Raw genomic sequence first — 17,838 nt, 5'->3', positions numbered from 1 at the left:
CACAGATACTGACTGCATTAAGGGCACAGAACCCGACGCCAAGTGGGGCACGGCACCTGCCCACATCTCCAGCACAGAGCCTGCCTTTATTCATGTGGGGCACAGCAGCTGGCCACTTCTCCAGCACAGAGCCTGCCCTTATCCGCAGCACAGAGACTGACTGCATTAAGAGCCCAGAACCCGGCGCCATGCGGGGCACGGCACTTGGCCATATCTCCAGCACAGAGCCTGCCCTTATCTGGAGCACAGAGAATGACTGCATTAAGAGCACAGAACCCGGTGCCATGCGGGGCACGGCACATGGCCACATCTCCAGCACAGTGCCTGCCCTTATCCGGAGCACAGAGACTGACTGCATTAAGAGCACAGAATCCGGCGCCATGCGGGGCACGGCAGCTGGCCACATCTCCAGCACAGAGCCTGCCCTTCTCTGGAGCACAGATACTGACTGCATTAAGAGCTGAGAACCCTGCGCCATGCGGGGTACGGCACCAGACCACTTCTCCAGCACAGAGCATGCCCTTATCCGCGGCACAGAGACTGGATGCAGTAAGGGCACAGAACCTGGTGCCGTGGGGGGCACGGCACCTGGCCACATCTCCAGCACAGAGCCTGCCCTTATCCGTAGTACAGAGACTGACTGCATTAAGAGCACAGAACCCGGCGCCATGCGGGACACAGCACCTGGCCACATCTCCAGCACAGAGCCTGCCCTTATCCGCAGCGCAAAGACTGATTGCATTAAGAGCACAGAACACGGTGCCATGCGGGGCCTCGGCACCTGGCCACATCTCCAGCACAGAGCCTGCCCTTATCCGGAGCACAGAGACTGACTGCATTAAGAGCACAGAACCGGGCGCCATGCGGGACACAGCACCAGACCACATCTAAATCTAGAGCCTGGCCTTTTCTGGAGCACAGAAACTGACTACATTAAGAGCACAGAACACGGTACCATGCAGAGCACAGAACCTAGGCGCGTGTACAGCACAGAACCTGACTACATTAAGAGCACAGAGTCTGGCTGGCTGCAGATCACAGAACCTGGCCACATCCAGAGCAGAGGTCCTCCCTCATTCAGAACACATAATCTGACCACATGCGTTGCACAGACCCTGACCCAGTGCAGAGCACAAAACCAGGCCGCATTCTGAGCACATATATCATTCTGAGCGCACCACAGAAGTTGTACCTGAACAAATTCCAAGCACAGAACTTGTCAGTGCCCTGAGGTCAGACCATGGCCACATTCTGAACCCAGACATTCAACACATTTGCAAAAAGAGTCTGAAGACATCCTGGGCCTCCAATCTGAACCTATCCGCTGCACAGTGCATGGCCACATTCACGGATCCCGCCTGTGACACCAGTCCAATGTACACATTCTGGGCCTCCACACATGGACCTAGCGTCTGGTGCCTGAAGCTTTCTCCCAGGACCCGGTCACCCACAGACAACGTCATGGTGATTTCACCCATCATGGCTGCTGTATCACTCGCTGTCATCTGAGGAGAGCGCTCTGCTTTGTAAAGGCTGCCAGGCTCAGATATCACATGTCAGACACCCTCAGGTGTGAAGAAAACAGGGCATTCCCTCACTTCACAAAAGGCCCTACATCTTTACAGCTCGTCTTTGTGTGTCGCCGCCGAAAGGCTAAAATATGCATGAGTTGTTGTGCATCACGTGAAAAATGATTTGAACCGGCTTGTGTATGCACTGGCCTGAAGTCCAACACACACAGACCTCTATCTACTTCCTGTCCTTTCTTCATTTTCTCCACTTCCAGACGAGTAAATAACTAATAATAATTTCAGTTTTTCATAATCTGAAATACCTGAGACTGGTGTAGGTCTGAGAGCTCATCTCTGTCAAACTACCATTCACGCGACCTCCTCCACTCCCTTAGCACTAGGGGTGGGCAGAGAACTGAGTTAGCCAGCTACCTCCACCTCCTGGCCCGGTCCCAGCTTCCAAACCCTAGCCAGGCCGGGTAGAGCCTCCCCGGGCCCCGATGGACCCCCTGTCCTCAACGCCCGGACCCTCGGCTTGCTTTCAGGATTAGGGGCTTCCGCACCCCGGGGCATGCCGGACGGAGCTCAAGCCCCGGGCACGGTCCCAGTCCCAGCTTCCGAACCCTAGGCCAGGCCAGGGAGAGCCTCCCAAGGCCCCGATGGACCCCCTGTCCCCAGCGCCCGGACCCTTGGCTGGCTTGCAGGACAGGGGGCTCCCGCACCTCTGGGCCCGCCAGACAGAGCTCAAGCCCCGGTGCCAGTCCCACCTTCCGAACCCTAGCCAGGCCAGGGAGAGCCTCCCCAGACCCAATGCACCCCCGTCTCCAGGGCCCGGACACTCGGCTGGCAAGCAGGACGGGGAGCTCCCACACCCCAGGGCCCGCGGGACGGAGCTCAACCCCCGGGCCCGGTCCCAGCTTCCGAACCCTAGCCAGGCTGGGGAGAGCCTCCCCGGGCCACGATGGACCCTCTGTCCCCAGTGCCCAGATCCTCGGCTGGCTTGCAGGATGGGGGGCTCCTACACACCGGGGCCCGCGGGACAGAGCTTAAGCCCCGGGCCCGGTCCCAGCTTCTGAACCCTAGCCAGGCCGGGAAGAGTCTCCCAGGGCCCTGATGGACCCCCATCCGCAGCGCCCAGACCCTCGGCTGGCTTGCAGGACAGGGGCTCCCGCACGCCGGGGAACGCCGGAAGGAGATCAAGCCCCAGGCCGGTCCCAGCTTCCGAACCCTAGCCAAGCCAGGGAGAGTCTCCCCGGGCCCTTATGGACTCCCAGCGCCCGGAACCTCAGCTGGCTTGCAGGACCGAGGGGCTCCCGCACCCCAGGGCCCGCAGGACAGAGCTCAAGCCCCGGGCCCGGTCCCAGCTTCCGAACCCTAACCAGGCCGGGGAGAGCCTCCCCGGGCCCCGATGGGACCCCAGTACCCTCGGCTGGCTTGCAGGACGGGGGCTCCCGCACCCGGGGGCCCGCCAAACGGAGCTCAAGCCCCGGGCCCGGTCCCAGCTTCTGAACCATAGCCAGGCCGGGGAGAGTCTCCCAGGGCCCCATTGGACCCCCATCCCCAGCGCCCGGACCTTCAGCTGGCTTGCAGGACAGGGGCTCCTGGACGGAGCTCAAGCCCCAGGCCGGTCCCAGCTTCCGAACCCTAGCCAAGCCGGGGAGAGTCTCCCCAGGCCCTAATGGACTCCCATCCCCAGCGCCCGGACCCTCAGCTGGCTTGCAGGACCGAGGGGCTCCCGCACCCCAGGGCCCGCTGGACAGAGCTCAAACCCCGGGCCCGGTGCCTGCTACTGAACCCAGCCATGCCAGGGAGAGCCTCCCCGGGCCCCATTGGACACCCCTGGGCGGTGCGGGACATCCGCATGTTGCTGCCATCCCAGGCCTGGCCCAGGCGTCCCCTCCTAAGGGCTTCTCCAAGCTCTCCGGGGGCTCCAGCTCCGGCTCGGCCCCCCCTTTCACGCAGGGCTGGCCTCCTGCCGCTCCTTACCCTGGAGATAGCGGGGAGCTAGGCAGTCCTCCCTGCTCTGCAGACGCCCTGCCCTGGCTATTGACTGTCAGCCCCACACCCAGACCCTTGGACGTCAGGGTGCCTTCCACCTTCCCGGACCCTGGGGGCAGGAACCAAGGAGGGTTGAGCCAAGGCCACGTCCTCTACCCGCTGTCCTGCCCAGGGAGCCAATTTTCCTCGACTATTAAGCCCCCACGTAGTGAGGCTTACAGGACCCTGGGGAAGGACAAAAGTTGAAGTTAGCCTGGCCAGCTGGCAGGGCAGCCATCTAGTCACCCAGCCCGCAGGGCCATCTGGTCACCCGGCCCGCAGGGCCATCTGGTCGCGTAGAAAGGCAACCAGATGGCCAGGGATGACCCAGCACCCATATGGCCTGAGCCGGCTGGACCCAGTTGCCCTTGCAGTCCGATGACGGCGAGGGTGGCCAGGTGCTCCGAGGCCACTGCTCGGGAGGCTCCTCCCGGGGCTGCTCGCCTCCCTGCTCGACTTGCGTGGGAGGAGTGGGCCCCAGCCGGCCCAGGCCATCTAGTCACCCTGCTGACCCGCACAGTGGGGCAGGGATGGGAGGGGGAGGCCCCCATGCCGGAGAGCACGTGATGGTGGTGGCCTCCCACAGGCCCACGTCACCCCCTCCGTGTCCCTCCCGCCAGCCCAGCTGCAGAGGGACCCACCCCCGGGTGTTGGGGAGGAGGGCATCCGCTGGCACCCACGCACGGAGAGACAAAAGTTTGCCTCAGAGGATGACATTCAATAAATCACAGCGAGGTAGCTGCTCTGCTACTTACGAAACCCTGACCCAGAATCAGGTCGTCTACGAACGATTTAGCACCGGGTGCCCCACGACCACGCGGTACACTAAGGGCGATGGAGGTGGCCCCCTTCTGTCCGTGAATCCGGTCCCCAAGCTGGCGTCTCTACGCACCGGCCCCCCGAGAGAGGCCGGCTATCCCAGACCAACCGAGGCTCCACAGCACTGTGGTATTGTTACGGTTTAGGGGGGATTCTGACTTAGAGGCGTTCAGTCATAATCCCATCGATGGTAGCTTTGCCCCATTGGCTCCTCAGCCAAGTACATACACCAAATGTCTGAACCTGCGGTTCCTCTCATACTGAGCAAGATTAATATTGCAACAACACATCATCAGTGGTGTAAAACAAACCTGTCTCACAACGGTCTAAACTCAGCTCATGTTCCCTATTAATGGGTGAACAATCCAACGCTTGGGGAATTCTGCTTCACAATGATAGGAAGAGCCGACATCGAAGGATCAAAAACATGGCCGCCACAAGCCAGTTATGCCTGTGATAACTTTTCTGACACCTCCTGCTTGAAACCCAAAAAGTCAGAAGGATCGTGAGGCCCCGCTTTCACAGTCTGTATTCATTCTGAAAATCAAGAGCTTTTGCCCTTGTGCTCTGCGGGATGTTTCTTTCCTCCCTGAGCACGCCATCGGACACCTGCGTTATCGTTTGACAGATGGACCGGCCCAGTCAAACTCCCCACCTGCCACTATCCTGCCACCAAGGGCCCCTGCCGGAGCTCCTGAACCCAAGACGAGCTGGGGAACGCCCGACGGGCCGGGGCCCATGGCAGAGCGGAGGATGGCACACAGTGTAGGGAGTGCCCGGCCAGAGTTTTCGGGCCCGTACGCCCAAGCGAGGACCACCCGGGCCCGGTGGAGCCCGTCCTGGGCCCTTTGCCACGTGACAGGCTGGAGGATGAAGCCCCAGACAGGGGGGAAGGTGGTGCCCGGTCCCAGCTCATCTGGTCCCCGGCTGAGAACCACCAGCCCACGAGGGGTTCCGGCATACCCTGTCCCTACTAATCTGGAGGAAAGATACCCCTCTTACTGGTAACCCGTGCGAACCGAGTGATGGGGGGGACCCAGGGCGTGGAGGTGCCCGACCTCCTGGAGCCCTGGCTGGGATCGGGGAGGCGGACAAGCCCTCATCGGGACTTCCAGGCTTGCCCGGCCATCTGGTCGCCCTATTGGAAAGCATTACGCACGACCAGTTGGCCAAAAGGAAAGGCGTGACCAGATGGCTGGGCCAGAAGGACGCCAATCTGCCCGCCCTGAGCCTTCACCAGAAGGCTTCTGCCTGCCCATGCAGAGCTCAGGGGCTCTGTGTCCTGGGTGCTCAGAGACCCCAGCTGGGCCTCAGTCCCAGTGCTGAGAATGGGGGTCCCTGGCGGACCTCTGACCAGGGCCCATAGCGAAGCTTAACCCATCCCAGGGCCCGCCCGGCGGTCCCGGGCCAGGCCACACAGGGGAGGGCCTGTGTTGGGCCACCAAGGGCCCCGGCCTATGCTCCTGAACCCATTCAAGCTGGGGAAGAACCGCCCGGGCCCAGGGCGTGGGACGGAGCCCGGGATGGGAGATCCCGGCCAGAGCTGTCAGGCCCGGACGCCGAGGGGAGGACTGCCCAGGACTGATGGAGCCCATCTCGGGCACTTTGCCATCCGGCGGGCCGGAGGAGGGAGCCCCGGACAGTGGGGAGGTATTGTCCGGGCCTAGCCCATTTGGGCCCCCGCTTGAGAACCGCCAGCCCTGGAGCGGTTTCGGCATACCCTGTCCCTAAAATTCAGGAGGAAATCTACAATTTTTTCTGGTAACCCGTGCGCACCGAGTGACAGAGGGCACCCAGGGTGCGGAGGCGCCCTGCCTCCTGGAGCCCTGGCAGTGATCGGGGAGGCAAACGAGCCCTCATCTAGACTTCCAGGCCGGCCAGGCCATCTGGTCACCCCATTGGAAAGCATTGCGCGCGACCAGATGTCCGAGGGGAAAGGCGCGACCAAATGGCCGGGCCCAACAGATGCCAATCTGCCCGCCGGCACGGGGCTGCAAGGGAGGGCCCCCCGACGGAACTCTGACCCAGGGCCCACAGGCACCTTGACACGCAGGTGAAGCAGGGGAGGCCTGCCCTGGCCCGATGGACCCCCTTGACAGGCATCCGGACCCTCGGCTGGCCACAGGATGTGGACTCCCGCACCCCATGGACCACCGGAGCCCAGGCCCCGGAAACGGTCCCCACTTCTGAACCCAGCCAGGCCGGGGAGGGGCAGGGCCTCCCCGGGTACCAGGGACCCTTATCCCGGGCAGACGGACCCTTGGCAGGCTCCAGGACGGGGGCTCCCACAGCCCAGGCCCTGCCCCAACCCCAGGACCCGGGCCCGGGCCCGGTCCCTGCTTCTCAACCCAGCCAGGCCAGGGGGATCTGGGAGCCTGCCCGGGCATGAGGCACCCCGTCCCGGGCACACGGACCCTCGGCTGGCCGCAGGACGTGGGCTCTTGTTCCACTGATTTTTTTCATAACTCCATGGAACTCTGCGTAGTGGTACTACGCCAACTCCGCCCAGGGTTACTTAGCACAACAATACCACTTCCTGTCATCAGTAGGCCAGGAGGAAGGAAGTGACATCAGATGTCCTGCCATGTGACCTTGTGGGACTCATTAACACTGTGATGCAACCATGCACACGTTCAACGCTACCTCTTTGAAAGTGAGGGACAAACCACATCTGGCAAACTTAAACCGGAAGCTGGGACTCCAGCCTCCGGAAGCTGGGACACGAGCCTCTGGAAGCTGGGACTCGAGCCTCCGAAAGCTGGGATTTGAGCCTCTGGAAGTTGACAATCAAGGGCAAGGCGCTGATTGTGCTGAACGAGAGGCTGCCAGTAGGATTTTATGTTGAACTGTCACCTACCAGAAATGTTGCCTGATGTAAATATTGTGTCCCAAGTACAGTTTTTAAAAATATCACCCATGAGTGTAAGTTTTCTTTTAGTAACTACTGTGCGGCTATATATTTGTAATCAATATTTAGGAGACAGTCTTTATGATGGGCCTAGTGAAGAGGGAGGTTTAACCACCACGAGAAAGGAGGCAACGGCATGCCTGACTTCACCACCTCCCTGAGATGACTCTTGGAGCGCCACTGTGTGAAGGGCCCCACAGGCTTCCTAATGGCCCATGCCGTCCTGCGACCTAAGTGGAGGTGCCTTGGATGGACATAAGGAGTGAGTGCTGTCCTCTACAGCTGGTCCTACGCAGAAGTGGAGAAGTTTGTGAAGGAGTTCATACAAGTAGCAGCCCAAGGCAAGTGCAGTCTTGAAATGATCCAAGTACAGGGCAGAGCGAGGGGCATCAGCACACAGAACAGCGCCCTGCCCTGGGCAAGAGCAGAGCATATGTGGAATAATGTCACCTCACAATGACTGACCAACAAGCACCAAGACATCGTCATTCCAAGGTGACCTGTCTTACTGAGAGCCTTACTGCATGCTAGAGAGCTTAACTGCAACAGGTCCTGCTCAAGGGCATACCCCTTAAATGAACCAACCTTACAACCTGTGTGGGGATGTACTTACACTCAAGATCTGCTGAGGGCCCTCAGCATGAGCTATTCTATTCGAACTTCTAAAGCGCGTGGCTTCACTGACGGCTTCCCACCGCTGGGTGAGCCGTAGTGTTGCACAGGAGCTGAAAGGGGACCAAGTGAGGAGATCTTAATAGGGAAAGAGACAGAATTTAAGCTGTTTCCTAAACAGTGACTTCTTGTCTAGACTTCTTAATTCCAAGGGCAGTGAGTTCCAAAGTTTAGGGAGAAGATGGGAGAAGGATCTTCCCCCCCATCTAGGTCTATGAATTTGAGGCACCTTCAGAAGTCTGGCAGAAAAAGATCTCAGTGCCCTGCTAGGTGTGTGTGGTTTCAATAGTGCCCTAATCAAGGAGGGTCCTTTGGAGTGCAGCCATCTATGTGCTAGATATATTGCTTTGAATTGTATACTTTTCTCAACAGAGAGCCAATGGATGGAGGCCAGGACATTTTTAGCTAGGGCGTGTTTTGGGACATTGAGTATAGTCCTTGCAGCCACGTTTTGAATGACCTGGATGCATTTGGTTACATGTTTTGGGGAACCTACTTATAGGGAGTTCCCATAATCCAGGCGAGAGAGAACCAGAGATTGGACCACAATTCTTCTAGAGGAGATGGGTAGTAGATTTGAGATTTCTCGGAGAGTTCTAAGGATGCCAAAGCGGGTTGCTGTGAGTGTTTTTGCTAGTGCATCCATAGAGACGGAATGGTCAGGCCACATTCCTAAGCTTTTTTATGGGGGAGGAAGGGATTGGCGGATTGCCGGGCCCCAGACACTCTGGCCATTCTAGAGATGGGTGAGGGTTGGGCCTATTCCCCAGAATCGTCAACTCTGTCTTTTCCCCATTTAGTTTAAGACAGCAGTTTGCAATCCCCCTAGCTAGCTACTTTTTCTAAAGAGGGAGACAGGCGCTGGTATTGTGGTCCTTTTTCCAGGTGTAAGGGGGACAACCAGTCGTGTGTCGTTGGCATATGAGACGATGGATAACCTGAATTCCTGGACAATGTCAGCTAATGTTAATGTGTGGGGCTGAGGGCAGAGCCCTGCGGTACCCCGCACTTCAGGGCAAAAATGTCTGAGTAACATGAGTTCTCGCAGGTGTGAAATTACCTTTCTTTTAAGAACGAAGTGAGCAAATTAAGAGTGATTTTTTTTATTGCGGCTTCACTCCTTCTTTGTATAAGTATTTCATGGCCAACCATATCAAACTCCGTGCTCAAGTCAAGGAGGATGATGGCGGCGGATCCTCCTGAGTTCAGCGGCATTTGGAGCTCCTACGTGACTGATAAGAGGGCGGTTTCCCTGCTATGTTGTGGGCGGAATCCCGTCTGTGTGGGATGAAAGAGAGAATTTCCTTCAAGATACAGGGAAAGACTTTGATTAACATGTTTTATCAAACCCTTCCCCTTAGACGGGAGATGGACCTATAATTCCTGGGGCATAGGGATCAATCCGTTTTTTTTTTTTTTAAATAAAGATTTTAACAACAGCATGTTTCCATGCCGGGGGGGATATGGAGTAGGTCTAGTGGTAGAGGGAAGATACATGTTGCTCCTTGAAGGAGTATCTGGGGCGGTGCAGAGTTCAAAATGGAACTCGATTTCACTTTGCAGAAAACTGCTGGGAGTAATTCACTACAAATGGGGGGGAAGTTTGAAAGGAATATTGAGGGTGAATATGTATTTCTTAGGTGGAATCGGTGATGTTTTAAGTCTTTTGTAATGTGCAGTATATATCAGAGATGTTTTTTTAAACGCTGCAAGTTCATTGCTACGTGCTACTGTGGGGTCTGGGAGATTGTTTCCCGACTTTGGATGGTAAGGGGTTTGACAATTTAGAATGGTTCCCTCGAGGAGTTAGCTGCCTTGTCAATTTAGGCTTCATAGAAAGAAGCTTGGGCCTTTTTAAGTTCAAGGTGATAGTTCTTGAGTGCAAGCCAACTGGAGTTTTTTTGTGTTCTTCGTAATTTGTTCTACATTTCCTTTCTAGCTTTTTCCATTCTTTTTTTTAAGGAGAATAGATGAGATATAAACCAAGGTGAGGAGCCCCAGTCCTTTATATCAACAACAAGCATGATCGATTGTGACACTAAGGTGTGTACTGTTCCCTAGGTTGTACGCCATAGGAGACACTGGCGGTTACTGGGCTGCTCGAAAGATATTTTTCTATTTTCCTGAAATCATGCGGTGGCCAGAAAGAAGAGTATATCGACCGAAGCCTGCCACTGGCCCACTGCAGAGCCCTGGGGGTGCATCTAATAATGTTTTTCCAGGAACTACAAGGTGAACGGTAAAAGGAGTCCATAGATGAAGACAAACTAGTAACTGTAAAAGAATACAGGACAGGACTATGTTGTCAAGAATGTACCCAACAACTTACAAGCAAGAATTTTTGTGTGAAATGTGTCAATTTACTGTAACTGATCAGAGCACAAATCCCACACAAAAAAGGCTTGAGCCTTATTCCAGTCCCAGATATGCAGCTGTGCCTTGAATCACAGATTAACATATGCCAAGTGTGGCCTACAGGGCCATGATGAAGACCTACTCGCCTTCAGAAGACTCCTCAAGACCTGGCTCTTCGAGCAGTAGCGCTACTCCCCCCCCCCCCCCCCCCGCTCCCCCTCAGCGCCTTGAGACCCTCACGGGTAAGTAGCGCGCTTTACAAATACCATGATTGATTGATTGATTGATTGATGTAAGCATCTCCGGTCCACCTTCAATGCCATGTATCATCAGGTGCTTGATTTACTTCCAGAAAAGAAATGACTTGGGGATTTTACAGAACATTAACTATTCAACTTGGTGCTGGATAACACTGGTAAAAATGTTGGGTGCAGCAGTAGTTTCAGGAAATCAGAAATAATCTGTTGGCCCTTTATGGGGTGGAGTTTCCTGAGCACTTCACCATGCATCCACTAGTGGTGTCTTGGGTACCATAGGGGTGCTGCAATTAAAGCCTTCAAAGTCTTCCTTGGAACACCTCCAAAGAGGCTCATCAGAGCCCCAGAGGATGCTGAGAGAGATGTACCTGTGGGTTGGCCAAGGAATGAAGAACCCTGTGAGCATGGTTCAGAAACAAAGTTGTAAACATTCACGTATAGGTCTACGACCTCATATGGTTGTAGATATCCAACATTTTGAAATTCAAAAAACTTTCCAAAAGTACGCCCTAAATGCTGCACCGGTGTCTGCTTTCTAATTATGCAAAACCGTGTGATTTCCTTTTCTTTGATTTGACGTTGGCATTTCTGTCAGGTCACAGGGCAGGTTAGGTCATAAGAGATCTCGAAAACAGAAGACACAGAGAAGGTGGAAAACAGGACAACGGAGAACAGAGAACTACATAAACAGAACAGGAGCCTCCTGAGTCAGCTACACTAACTCAGCCACAAAATGGCTGCCGCTAACAGTTCGGGGTCATTACACTTCTGGGTCAATAGGGGCAGATAAGATATATAAACGCTCACCTGTGCAAGGACATGTTTTCTTGCAACATTGGTTGTTGTGGCTTGGTGTCGCTTGTCTCTATAGTTCTCACCCAGCTTATTCCGCTCACTCAACTTTTGTGTTTTCTCCCTCCTCTGTCCCCTTGGTTCCCCCATTCCTTGAATTTGTCTGGTTTCTTGTTACCTACCCTGCTCATCATTTGCAGGTGTGAGCCCCGTCTCCCACGCTCTCTCCTTGCAGTGCCGCAGAGGTGATCCATCTTAGTTCGGTTCCTGAGAGGGCCTCGTGGTACGTCCGAGGACTAGTTACAGCCTGCTTTCTGCTGACACCAGGTAAGTCCTGACTGCCACAACCAGTATCTTTATATCCATCTCAACTTTGTTTTGGGTCCTTCACAGGCTTATATTTTCTTGCCAATAGTTGGAGACTTGCCATCCCTCTCCTGTGATCAAAAACACAGTGCCATGACCAATCCAGTCCGGATATTGTGACAATCAACCTGCTGGGGTGTGTAACACTTTCTCATGCGCTTCATCCATTTTCCACCTATGTAATGATTTCTTTATAAATCGTAACATATTCACAAGAGGGTGAGTGGACCCAGTGTAGTAATGCTGCTCAGATGTGGAGAAAAAAGTGCAAGCTTAATTACTTAGAACACTCCACCCACTGAGAGTAGAATGTTTTAAATTAAATTAAAAGGGGAGAAACAGGAAGACAAAGATTGGAATGTTGGATCTCCAGGCTTCTACCAGCCATTATAAGCCCAAAGCCACCGCATTGTCTTCAATGGAGCTCTACACATTCCAGTGTTCTGATTCCATTAAAATGAGCAGAGCCGGCCTTGGGCATCATCTTTGCTTCTGGCAGTCTCCGCCACTCTGCAGGTATCTGCATTTAGGGCATACACAGACCAGCTAGGGGTAGACATTTTGTTAGTTAGGAACAGTGGGCTTCTATGAAGGTGGTGGACTTTCCTTGTTAATAGAGCAGAAAGTTTCAAAGTCCATGGTTGGGATCCCAGAAACCAAAGTACAAAATCCTGCAGAAAAGATCCTGTGACAACAGGAAAGGAGAGAAAGAGGGTGAGTGAGAGAAAGAAAAAAGAGGGAAGAAGGAAGGAACGAAAGAAAGGAAGAAAGAAATAAGAACCCCATGTTTCTTTTCTACCTGCTTCCTCTAATTAATTCATTCTTCATTGTAACTTTATCTTTTGTGTTGTCGACCCTGTATCTATTTTCACTCATGTCCATTAGTTCTATTGTAGTCTCACTTCTCTAAGTTTCTTTGTAATTTTTACTTGAACAGAGACTCCTTCGTCTCCTACTTCCTGTACCCCTAATGCTCTCTCCTCCTATTGTTTTTCAGTTTCAACCATCATATTCTGATGACTGAAATAATACAGGCTCTGTAAATTCGGGGGGCCCGATTCACAGAACTAACTTAAGACAAAATCCTAAACTTACTACCATTTTGGTATTCACAGAAGGCACTTACTCATTTTGGTATTCACAGAAGGCACTTACTCATTTCGGTATTCACAGAAGTTAGGAGTCCTAACTTTAGGACTCCTAAATGCCTTCTGTGAATACCGAAAGTCTTAAAATTAGGATTTTTCGCAGTTCAGTAGTAGTATAGTTAGGACTCCTAACTTTAGGACTCCTAAATGCCTTCTGTGAATACCGAAAGTCTTAAAATTAGGATTTTTCTCAATTTAGTAGTCCTAAATTTAGACTTAGGACTACTAAATTGAGAAAAATCCTAATTTTAAGACTTTCGGTATTCACTGAAGGCATTTGGGAGTCCTAAAGTTAGGAGTCCTAACTATACTACTACTAAACTGAGAAAAATCCTAATTTTAAGGCTTTCGGTAGTCACAGAAGGCATTTAGGAGTCCTAAAGTTAGGACTCCTAACTTCTGTGAATACCGAAATGAGTAAGTGCCTTCTGTGAATACCAAAATGAGTAAGTGCCTTCTGTGAATACCAAAATGGTAGTAAGTTTAGGATTTTGTCTTAAGTTAGTTCTGTGAATCGGGCCCGGGGACTATAGACTTTGTATTCCATATTACATATGTCGATGCTTATACGTCGCCATGTCCCCTTCACATGTCTGGTCCGCGGTAAAAATGTGAGAAAAATAAACCTAGTGTGAGTAACAGCAGAAAGTTAACATGCAGTGCAAACACAGACATCCTTCAGAGATCCCTGGCTCCCTTTACTCATGCAAGAAGGTTAAAGCTATGACAGAGGGTTCAGAGCTAAACACACTGAAAACGTGAATTTGCAGCTGAGCCCTGCTCTGCGTCAGTATCCTTGTGCAAGATTCACTATTTAATCCACCGTCTGCTGTGAACGTGTTCATTTTTAACTAAAAAAAGAACTTTGTTTCTAATTCAGACGAATCCAAAGTTAGTAAAATAGTTTTACAGGGGATGCACCCCACTCTCTAAAAGTTAACTGGTCCTCTCACAGCTGTGGATTGATTTATTCAGGTGCTTAAATAATTAACATTTTTACCCAGATAAAGTACAATTCTGGATTGATGGACTGACCCTGTGTCTGCAACTGGAAACACAAACCTTAAAAAGCCAAATATAATTCAAACAGGGTGGAAAGAATGTTTCCTTTTTTTGCCAAGAAAATGTTTTGTTTCATTATTCACACAAAGTCACGGACACTGTTCTCAAAAAAGCACTTACCACAGACAATGTTCTCAAAATAGCAGCTATGTCAAGAGTGTACAGAAATTTCGAGGAATCTTTTATATGTTGCATCTCTTTCTAAGGTCCAATGTCTTAAATCATTAAGTTTTCTTTTGTGATCCATGTTAAAAAATAAAGATAAACTGTACTATTTTGCACTTCAGGCCGGTTTTGTTCATTAAAGAGGTGTTTCGTTTACAAAGGCCCTTAGGTGACCCTAGGGCAAACCCACCATCTTTTAAAACACAACTTTGATCCACCAAATAACTGAGGCACACATTTTATTGCAAGTAGTGAGTACATGTAGGCTTGTTTTCTGTTGAGTACAATGTTTTTTTTTCAATGCATGAAGCGTGCAAATACCCTGACGATGTCCTGGTGCCCTATGCTTCTCTTCTAACGGGAAAATAAACTACTAAAAGCCTACACTGACTACTTGATGGTGTAAACAACCACGTTTTCAAAGATTTTATAAACGGTGAATTATTTATCTAGGAGCATTTTGGTTAAAGAGGAGAATTTCAGATCTGGGCTTCCTGAAACCAAAAGGAGCGTTCTTCTTGTCTAACTTTCCTGATTTTGAGAAGATTCCACAAGAGAGCAGAGGTAGGGCTCAGAGTGTGAGAACTTGAAGGCACATAGAAGGAAACGGTGTGTATGTCTGATATATACCTAGTTTACTCAGGGAGGTGGGAAGGTCAGTGTTAATAAAATGGCCCTTGACACCCACTCAAAACAAAGCTATTAGTTGGTCAAAAACATTTGAAAAGGACCTGCAGTGATCCAGTGATATTTAAATGCATAGGTTTCTTAAGGTACAAAACTGTGCATTTCCATAGCAAAGGCATTCCTTAGGGATCGTCCAATTCAGATGTTATAATAGCTATATAATATTGCCACACAATGTGTGCAATACTTTCAATTTAATAGCATAATATTCAGCATAATTCAAAGTTCTTAACTGCACAATTTGACTTTGTGTGCAAATAAATTTAGACATCTCCATTCACCTTATCTGGTAACCCTCTGCCACATAATTCCAGTGGCTTTGCTCATGGATGCTGCTTTGAATGGCAGGTAGAAACCTTGCACAGGTGTGAACTTCCCCAGTCCTAAACCAGACCTGACCCAAACCTGCCACAGCCATCGAATGTAAGATCTGACACCCAGGAGGTCTGCACCTGCAAAACTGTATCCTGAGCCACATGCTTATAGCTCTACTGTTCATACACAATTTGTGTCACCCAATGTGTGGAAGCTGGGTGCTCGGAGCGCAATAATAATTAGAACATTGGAATGTTGAGAGCTTTATTGAAGACAATGAAGTTGCTCGGGGCTCATAATGCCTGGTATAAGCCCGGAGCGTCATGTTTCTCCCTTTTTAATTTAGAACATTGTACGCTCAGTGGGTGGAATGTTCTAATAGGCTTATAGACCTCCCGCCTCAGGCTATACCAGTTGTTAAAGGCCCTCTCCCTCTTCATTGGCCCTTGCCTGCGACTCTGGCCTATAACTCAGATTCAGGGCCTTTAGCAGCCAGTATAGCCCTTGGCAGCAGGCTATAAGGCTATATTAGAACATTTAAATATTGGGAGCTCCACTGACGACAATGGAGTAGCTCTGAGCATATAATGGCTGGCATAATCCCAGAGCCCCAACATTCCAATGTTTGTCTTCCTCTTCCTCAGTTTTTAATTTAGAATATATTAAATACAGAGACATCTCACTAAACTTCTTCAGACCATTCCATGTGCTATTTCACATATTTTTCAATCTCCATTTATTTGGGGATCACTAGTTTAATATGAAAAATCCCGATGAAGACCTGATTCATCAATAAACCTATACTTGAGAAATAACCACTCTGATACACTGCACAGCGACAAGCAGCTCTATAACCCTTCACGCCCACATAGGTTTGGTCCGCAGGATGAAAACGCCACCTTCCTTGTGAACTGAACCATAGAGAAAACCAAAGCCATCAGCACACACTATGCTGCGCCTGATCTGTCTGCCCTAACACCAACTCTTGGGGAGAGGATGTGGTCCGTCGGCTGCGCTGCCGCCCAGCCGAGGTCGGTAGTAGGAGTAACTGCAGGGCGGTGACGTGGGGAGGGGAAGGGGCAGGGTGGGGGGTAGTAAACTATGGATTACGGAGGTTTACAGGTAAGTTAACATAAATTAATAAAACGAATTTCGTTGCGTGCACTGCATCCCCAAATGCGATGCTGTGCACGCAACGAAATTAGTTTTATTAATGTATATGTTAACTTACCTGTAAACCTCCATAGTTTACTACCTCCCACCCTGCCCCTCCCCCTCCCCACGTCACAGCCCTGCAGTTACTCCTACTACCGACCGCGGCTGCTGCCGCCTCTGGTGCAGGAAACCAGGGTTCGAGCCTCGAGGTCGCGTCCACATCCTGTGATTCTGGGCAAATCACTTAATCTCCCCGTGCCTGAATGTGTAATGTAAATACGGTGCTCTGTAAAGCGCTCCAATACCTTCGGGTCGAGTTCGCGCTATATAAATATGCAACAAACAAACAAAAAAACTCCAAAAGTATCTGCATGCAAGAGCTATCAGGGTCCAAGTAAATGTCATGCTTGCACATGTAAACTCTGTGAAACATTACACAACATAGCTGAATCCAGGTAAGGCATGTGCCTTGCATGGCGTGACGGTTCATAAATGTATCCAGTAAGCAACACCAGACATACACTTTCAATCAATCAAACAACTCGGATTTGTAGAGCGCTGCTAATCACCTATGAGGGTATCCAGGAGCTGCCGGTCCACTTTCTGTGTTCTATGTTACCACAATGCTTGAAGATCCGTTTCGATCCTAATATGTAGAGATGAACTAAAGGGGATCAAGGCGAAGAAAAGAGGGAATGGAAAGAGAAGAAAAGAAGATTACTTGGTCAATTGGTCCAGATATTTTCTCTCCATCTATAAATCTCATAACTATTCTCGGCTTTATGTGCCTACGAGTAGGCACTCAAGCGGTGTTCACAATTGGCAATATTTAATAACACTGACTTCTCCCAAGATCTGTCTTCAAATGTTCCTCTTGTTAGCCTGCTATCGTTATGTTGATCCCATCCTATCTTTAAACCATCAAAGCAGCCAGAAGATTTACAGAAAGTGACGAGGTCCCTCCTCAACATTCAGAGCTTTTGTTGTCTCAAAGGGATCTCTGCGTTCCATCTTAAGGGATTTACTCAATATTTATCTAAGACCAACCTGACTAAGACGATGCAGATCATGTACATTCAATTACTGTACACAAATCCCTCCTGAATCCTTCCTATCTATGAAGGTGCTTGCTTACCAATTGCAATCCCATATGGAAGGGCTTGAATACCTTCGTCGGCATGCAGCTTGTTCTTCTGTAATAAAAATGCACCCCAAACGACATTGGGGACATATTTTCTTGTGCATTTAGCAACATCGTAGCCAAACCTTCCCTCTTGGGAACAGGTACCTTGACACACCTGATTTACTTTTGAACCTATTTCTATGTTACTTTGCAACATTATTTCACTGTGTGACTAAAGGAGGTGCCCTCCTCAACGGACCATGAGGCAAAACGCCCCCAGTGACTAGGTATATGTGCACAGAGATACTCTAAGAAAGCATTGGTTCCTTCCTTTTTCTCACCTGTGTCTTTGTCACTTGTGTGTTTTTGCTTTTGCCCCACATGTGCCATTGTGGTTTTATGTTTGTAAAAATAAATGTATATACTTGTCTTGTTTTAATGAAAGCCGCTACAGCCAGACAATATG

The 17,838-nt window shown here is 50.9% G+C and overlaps 1 long non-coding RNA gene across 1 annotated transcript in view; it reads right to left on the bottom strand.

Moving 5' to 3' along the window:
* Nucleotides 1-17,838, bottom strand: part of LOC146830423 (uncharacterized) — a 93,515-nt gene that overhangs the window by 24,565 nt on the left and 51,112 nt on the right. Inside the window, exon 2 of the long non-coding RNA XR_014961424.1 lies at nucleotides 16,819-16,913. This is a non-coding gene — a long non-coding RNA (uncharacterized LOC146830423). The remainder of the gene's footprint in view (nucleotides 1-16,818; nucleotides 16,914-17,838) is intronic.

This window comes from Triturus cristatus, chromosome 5_1 (genome assembly GCF_964204655.1).
Source record: "Triturus cristatus chromosome 5_1, aTriCri1.1, whole genome shotgun sequence".
Lineage (NCBI taxonomy): Eukaryota > Metazoa > Chordata > Amphibia > Caudata > Salamandridae > Triturus > Triturus cristatus.
Note: the sequence above shows the minus strand (reverse complement) of the source record. Positions and strands in the feature narration are given on the sequence as shown.